Genomic DNA, 7,543 nt, shown 5'->3' with positions numbered 1-7,543 from the left:
TAGCGACCGCGGCATCTAACTTTGTTTACAGAGGGAGTGAGCTCCCCGTCACCCATCGGCGGCCCGCAAATGCTATAACTGGTCTCCGATGGGGTGTCATGGCAGCCGGGGGCTTGATAAAAGCTCCCAGGTCTGCCCTGGACACATGCCTGAGGCACGTCCTAACAGATTGCCTGTCAGATTTACACTGACAGGCAATAATGCTCTGGTATACGAAGTATACCAAAGCATTATAGCAGCGATCTGAAGATCGCACAGTAAAGTCCCCTAGTGGGACTAATAAAAGAAGTAATCAATGTGAAATAAAGATTATTAATAAAAAGTACAGTAAAAAAATAAATAAAACCATTTTTTTCCATAAAAAGTGGTTTTATTTAGTAAAAGTGTAAAAAAATAATAACAGTACACATATATGGTATCACCGCGACCGTAATGACTCCATTAATAAAGCTAATATGTAATTTAAACCGCAAAGTGAACACCGTAAAAAAAAAAATGCAAAAAACAATGGCGAAATTGCAATTTTTTTCCATTGCCCCCCAAAAAAGTCATAATAAAAATGAATCAATAAGTCCCATGCACCCCAAAACAGAACCAATCAAAACTACGTCTCGTCCCGCAGAAAACAAGCCCAAACAATCAATACATTGATGAAAAAATTAAAAAGTTATGGCCCTTGGAAAGCGACGATGCAAAACAAATAATTTTAGTTCAAAAGTGTTTTTATTGTGCAAAAGTCGTAAAACTTAAGAAACCTCTACATATGTGATATCGGTGTAATCGTACCGACCCATAGAATAAAGGTAACATGTTATTTACGTCGCACAGTGAACGGCGTCAATTTAAAAACGCATAGAACAATGGCGGAATTTCAGGTTTTTTTAATAAACCCCCCAAAAAAAGTTAATAAAAGTTAATAAAAAAATTATATGTACCCAAAAATGGTGCTATTAAAAAGTACAACTAATCCCGCAAAAAACAAGTCCTCATACAGCTATGTAGACGAAAAAATAAAAAAGTTATAGCTCTTTGAATGCGACTATGGAAAAACAAATAAAATAGCTTGGTCATTAGGGCTTAAAATGGGCTGGTCACTAAGGGGTTAACCCTTTAGACATTTCACAGGAATTAAAGCAAAGTAGAGGTGAAATTTAGAAATTACATATTTTTTAAAATACAATTTTAATACAATTTTTTTTATAACACAGAAGGTTTTATCAGAGAAATGCAACTCAATATTTATTGCCCAGGTTCTGCAGTTTTTGGAAATATCCCACATGTGGCCGTAGCGTGCTACTGGAATGAAGCACTGGCCTCAGAAGCAAAGGACCACCTAGAGGATGTTGGGGCCTTACTTTTATTAGAATATATTTTAGGCACCATGTCAGGTTTGAAGGGCTCTTGAGGTGCCAAAACAGTGAAAATCCCCCAAAAGTGACCCCATTTGGGAAACTACACACCTCAAGGAAATTATCTAGGGGTATAGTGAGCATTTTGACCGCACAGGTTTTTTACAGAAATTATTGGAATTAGGCCGTGAAAATTAAAATCTAAATTTTTTCAAAGAAAATGTGGGTTTCCACAAGGACTAAAGGAGAAAAACCACTGCAAAATTTGTAAAGCAATTTCTCCCGAGTAAAAAAATACCCCACATGTGGTAATAATTGGCTGTATTGAGACACGGCAGGGCTTAGAAGGGATGGAACGCCATTTGGCTTTTGGAGCTCAAATTTAGCAGGAATAGTTTGCAGAGGCCATGTCACAATTACAAAGCCCCTGAGGGGATAAAACAGTGGAAACCCCCCCCCACAAGTGACCCCATTTTGGAGACTACACCCATTGAGGAAATTATCTAGGGGTATAATGAGCGTTTGGACCCCACAGGTCTTTGCTGAAATTATTGGAACTAGGCCCTGAAAATAAAAATCTATATTTTTTCAAAGAAAATGTAGGTTTAGCTAATTTTTTCTCATTTCCACAAGGACTGAAGGAGAAAAAGCACTGCAAAATTTGTAAAGCAATTTCTCCCGAGTAAAACAATACCCCACATGTGGTAATAAGTGGCTGTTTAGACACACGGCAGGGCTTAGAAGGGAAAGAGCGCTATTTGGCTTTTGGAGATCACATTTAGCAGGAATGGTTTGCGGAGGCCATGTCACATTTGCAAAGCTCCTGAGGGGACAAAACAATGAAAACGCCCAAAAGAAACTACACCTCTTGAGGAATTCATCTAGGGGTGTAGTAAGCATTTTGACCCCACAGATGTTTCATAGAATTTATTAGAATTGGGCAGTGAAAATAAAAACAATCCTTTTTCTTCAATAAGACGTAGCTTTAGCGCAAAATTTTTCATTTTCCCAACAAATAAAGGAAAAAAAGAACACAACATTTGTAAAGAAATTTCTCCCGAGCACGGCAATACCCCATATGTGGTCATAAACTGCTGTTTGGGCACACGGCAGGGCTCAGAAGGGAAGGAGCGCCATTTGGAGTGCAAATGTTGCTGGATTGGTTTCTGGGCGCCTATGGGCCCAAAACAGTGGAAACCCCCAGGAAGTGACTCAATTTTGGAAACTACACCCCTCAATGCATTTACCAAGGGGTGTAGTAAGCATTTTAACCCTGCAGGTGTTTTGTAGAATTTAGTGTGCACTCGATGTTGCAGAGTGAAAATGGGAGTTTTTCCATAGATATGCCAATATGTGGTGCCAAGCTTGTGCCACCATAACAAGACAGCTCTCTAATTATTATGCAGTGTTTCCCGGTTTTAGAAACACCCTACATGGGGCCCTAATCTTTTGCCCTGACATTCGACCAGGCTCAGGAGTGAAAGTGTACCATGTAAAATTGAGGCCTAATTTGTCGATTTACAAAGTATTGGTTCACAACTGCAGAGGCTCAGATGTGGAATAATAAAAAGAAAACCCTGAGAAATGACCCCATTTGGAAACTACACCCCTCAAGGCATTTATTAAGGGGTGTAGTGAGCATTTTCACTCCACAGGTCTTTTCCATAAATGATTGCAATGCGGATGGTGCAAATTAAAAATTAATATTTTTCCCTAGATATGCCATTTCAGTGACAAATATGTCATGCCCAGCTTATGCCACTGGAGACACACACCCCAAAAATTGTTAAAAGGGTCTCCCGGGTATGAAGATGCCATATATGTGGAAGTAAACTGCTGTTTGGGCACATTGTAGGGTTCAGAGCGGAGGGAGCGCCATTTGGCTTTTTGAGAGCGGATTTTGCTTGGTAGTAGATTTGTTTGATTATTGCTGGTGTTTCCATTTATAATGTGGGGCATATGTAAGCTGGGCAGAGTACATCAGGGACATAGTCAGGTGGCATAATAATGGGGTAAAAAAGCAATAAAATGATCCATAGATGTGTGTTACGCTGTGAAGCAATCCTTTCTGCACAGGCCGGTGTCGCACTGATATATGGCGTCCTTTCTTATCCCCCTTTTGGTCCACACTCCGCACCTTTGCAGTTTGGGGAATTTTGCTGGGAAAGTGTTGTCCTGGTATAATACGGGCACCCTCGCTTGCAGCAGATATGTTTGGGCCCTGCCCTTCCTGGTTCCCTAATTTTAGGTCCTTGGTAAATCGCCTCTTGAAACAGAAGAAATGTTCCCCTCGGGCCGGCACAACTGCATATTTTTTCTTTCCTGACTTATTGGAGCCTTAACTAATTTTATTTTTTCATAGACGTAGTGGTATGAGGGCTGTTTTTTTGCTGGACGAGCTGTAGTTATTATTGGTACCATTTTGGGGTACATGTGACTTTTTGATCACCTTTTATCCTATTTTTTGGGAGGCCAGGTAAACAAAAAAATACAATTCTGGCATAGTTTTTTTTTAGGTTTTTTTTATACAGCGTTCACCAAGCATTATAAATTACATGTTAACTTTATTCTGCGGGTCCGTACGATTCTGGCGATACCTAATTTCTACCACTTTTTTATGTTTTACATTTTTTTGCACAATAAAATTACTTTTGTAAAAAGAATGTATTTTTTCTGTCGCCAAGTTGTGAGAACCATAACTTTTTTACTTTTTTGTCTACGGAGCTGTATGAGGGCTTGTATTTTGCGAGACGAGCTATAGTTTTTATAGGTACCATTTTTGGATACGTGCGACTTTTGATCACTTTTTATTCCAATATATGTAGGTCAAAGTGACCAAAAAACAGAAACTCTGGTACGTTTTTTTTTTACGTTGTTCACCGTGTGCAATAAATAATATTATATTTTGATACCTCAGGTCGTTACAGTCCTGGCGATACCAAATACGTATGGTTTATTATTATTTTTCAATAATAAAGGACTTGATAAGTGAAAAAGGGCGATTGTGTTTTATTTTATTACTTGAAACTTTTATTGTTTTCAAACTTTTATTTTTTTCACTTTTTTTTGACACTTTTTTGATACTTTTTTTTACACTTTTTCTCAAGTCCCACTAGGGGACTTGACGGTCCAACTGTCAGCTTTAGTTTTTTTCTAATACATTGCACTACCTACGTAGTGAAATGTATTAGATCTGTCAGTTGTTTACTGACAGCAAGCCGATTAGGCTTCGCCTCCCGGCGGGGCCTAATCAGCTTCCGTAATGGCAGAGCAGGAGGTCATTGTGTCTCCTGTTGCCATAGCAGCAGTCGCAAGTCCTGATTGCCTGTCAGGGCTGGCGATCTGCTAGCAACCGCTAAGATGCAGCAATCGCTTTCGATTGCTGCATCAAAGGGGTTAATGGCAAGGATCGGATCCTACCATTTCATGTGGATGTCAGCTGTAATATACAGCTGACCTCCACCGCTGATGACGCTGGATCAGCTCCTGAGTCGGCGCCATCTTGCCGGCGGCTACGGAAGCCGATCAGGCTCCGCCACTGTACGGATCTTGACCGGCTTCCGTGCTAGGCAGACTGGGAGGCCAGTATTAGGCCTCCGGTTGCTATTGCAGCCACCGGAACCCCGGCAATTTCATTGCTGTGGTTCCAATGAGCTGCAAACAGGTTAAATGTAGCGATCACGTTTGAACGCTGCATTGAAGGGGTTAATGGCGGGGATCGAAGCTAATTTTGGTCCCCGCCATTACAGCCGGATGTCAGCTGTCAGATACAGCTGAGATCCGGCGATGATGGCACCGACTCAGCTTCTGAGCCGGTGCCAATTATTTGGCGTAAGTATATGACATTTTGCGGGAAGCACTGGCTTTCCATGTCGTATACTTACGACAAATGTCGGGAAGGGGTTAATATTTCTATGCATTTAAACGTCTTTTCTCCTATCCATATGGGACTGTTAATCAGTGGATACAACAACTGGGGTAATACTATCATTTTAATTACGGCTATTCGATCTGCCATAGAAAGGGGTAACCTATTCCATATCTTAATTTTTGGGTGAGAATTTTGTAGCGGGTGTCGATCCACGTAGGGTAGTCTCTTCAATCAACCCATCGGGTTGACCACCAGATCATGGGCGCAGGGGATTTAACAGGTGAGTAATGGCTGTTTTTTTCATTTCAAAACATTCCATGCAACTAGTTTAATTTCTCGGACATTCCTTTTAAGGAAATATTTATCGGGGCACAATGCACCATTTCTGGGCGCTGTATCCAATGTTTATCTGGACAGTCGCCTGGTTATTTTTCTGGACTTTGTATGCACTATTTACCTGGATGCTGGGTAATAATTATGTGAGTTAGAAACAGGAGGACCTGCAATCTCATCAACATTGTCCTTTCCTCATAAAATGTTCTTCTTGAGACATCTGATGGATTACTCTGAAAATATGGCGTAGATGCCAATCAAGGTCCAAAGGTTGACATACTCAATGGCCTCCAGGATCTGAATTTTACCTTTTTCTTTCACTAACCCATTTCTCTAGGAGTCATATATAAAGGTTGGGTCTATGGAGCCCAGATGAGCTACATTAGCAACTTTGAAAGAGCAGCCTCAGAGACATTCAGCTCCAGGATGGTCTGTGCCAGATAAGTAGTGGTTCAGAACGCACTGGACGATGTAGGTGCACGAATAGGGTCCCAACCCAATCGTAGTCAAAATAAGTATTTGGCACACAAAGCTGAAGTTTAAAGAAGAAATCTTGATTTTTTTCAAGCGGTTGTAGATGCCAGAGGCTTAGTGCGACGCTTCGGTCATTACATGACCTTCATCAGGCACTGTGCCGTTCTGGTTGCTGGTACATCCAGTAGTTGGCGCTTCGTTCCGAATGGCGGCTGACCGCTGTAGTTGGCGCACTTGAGATTTCTTAAAACTTTGGCTTTGAGTGCCGAATACTTATTTTGGTCTGTGTCAGATGTTAGGGATGAAGTCTACAACTGGCCAGACCACCTATCTTTCCTTCGCTCTGGAAATATAGGACAGCCCACGAGGCAGCACATCATGTCTGGTCAATTCCCCTACTACTCTGTACACTAACATCTTCAAAAGAGAAGAGGAAGGTGCAGATGTGACGTTCAGGTTAGGTATTTGCAGTATTGAAGTTGTATTGTGCTCCCCTTGGAGCACTGTGCAAAGGCAAAACTCCTTTATTGGAATGATGTGTAGATGGTTGGTACTCTATTTGGGTGCGCAGGCTTAGTTTGTTGTGTGCTCACTTGGCTAGGTCGGCATTAATGAGTGAAATGTATACAGTACCTTAGGAAAATACAGTGTGAGACAAAGATGATAACAGGAGCGCTCCCTAGAGTAATACCTTGAAAAAAAATGTCAATTAGTCTTACCTTTTAAACCTCTTTGTTGATAAGAACATCGACTGGATGCAGTTGTCTCTCTTTTTGTAGCTTCTTGTTCTTCTGACACGGAGTACAGTATGTCTCAGGCTGGGGGATTTCTTTGCTGGACTTCAATGAATCAGTGACCATGTCCACAATTGATTACACAGGTATAATATAGATTTTATGAAAGTTCTTTGGAATGAAAACAAATTATTTTTATGTATTTGTCTATCCATTTTTATTAGAAATACAATAAATACATTGAGGTATGTTTTTATTGACATGTGTTGCTATCAGCCAGACAGGAAAAAAATATGGATGGCCTTGGGAATCTGTAGAGGCAGCTGTTCTACAGGAAAGGGAGTGCAGAGACCCTACCAAACAGGACGAGGGGAGGAAGTCCATTGCCGGGCATCTGAAGAGACTTGCCATTAAACACCCAAAACCATTGTACTTCACCGCAGCCATGCGAATCATGGACAAGGCTTCATTTTCAAAGACTTCTGGACAGTTGTCTTTTAATTGGATGGATCTTAAAAACCCCGTCTGGACAGTGGGGGATGGGAAGGAGGAGGTGTGGACGGATGACGTTCCGGCATTCTTAGATGGACATTAGTGGTTCATATCTGCTGCCTCTTTAGCGTAGAGACCTTGATCTGGCACATCCCTTTCCATGGCTGACGTTCTCGACACCAGGGCTTCCTCCTGCTGATGTTGTACGGTACATTCCCTTCAGTTCTGAAACAAGAATTGCCCAATGAACCACGTTCTGTCAAAGGTAGGCCCTGTCAAGTCCTGTCTCA

This window comes from Rhinoderma darwinii, unplaced genomic scaffold (genome assembly GCF_050947455.1).
Source record: "Rhinoderma darwinii isolate aRhiDar2 unplaced genomic scaffold, aRhiDar2.hap1 Scaffold_69, whole genome shotgun sequence".
In the NCBI taxonomy this organism is placed as follows: domain Eukaryota; kingdom Metazoa; phylum Chordata; class Amphibia; order Anura; family Rhinodermatidae; genus Rhinoderma; species Rhinoderma darwinii.
Note: the sequence above shows the minus strand (reverse complement) of the source record.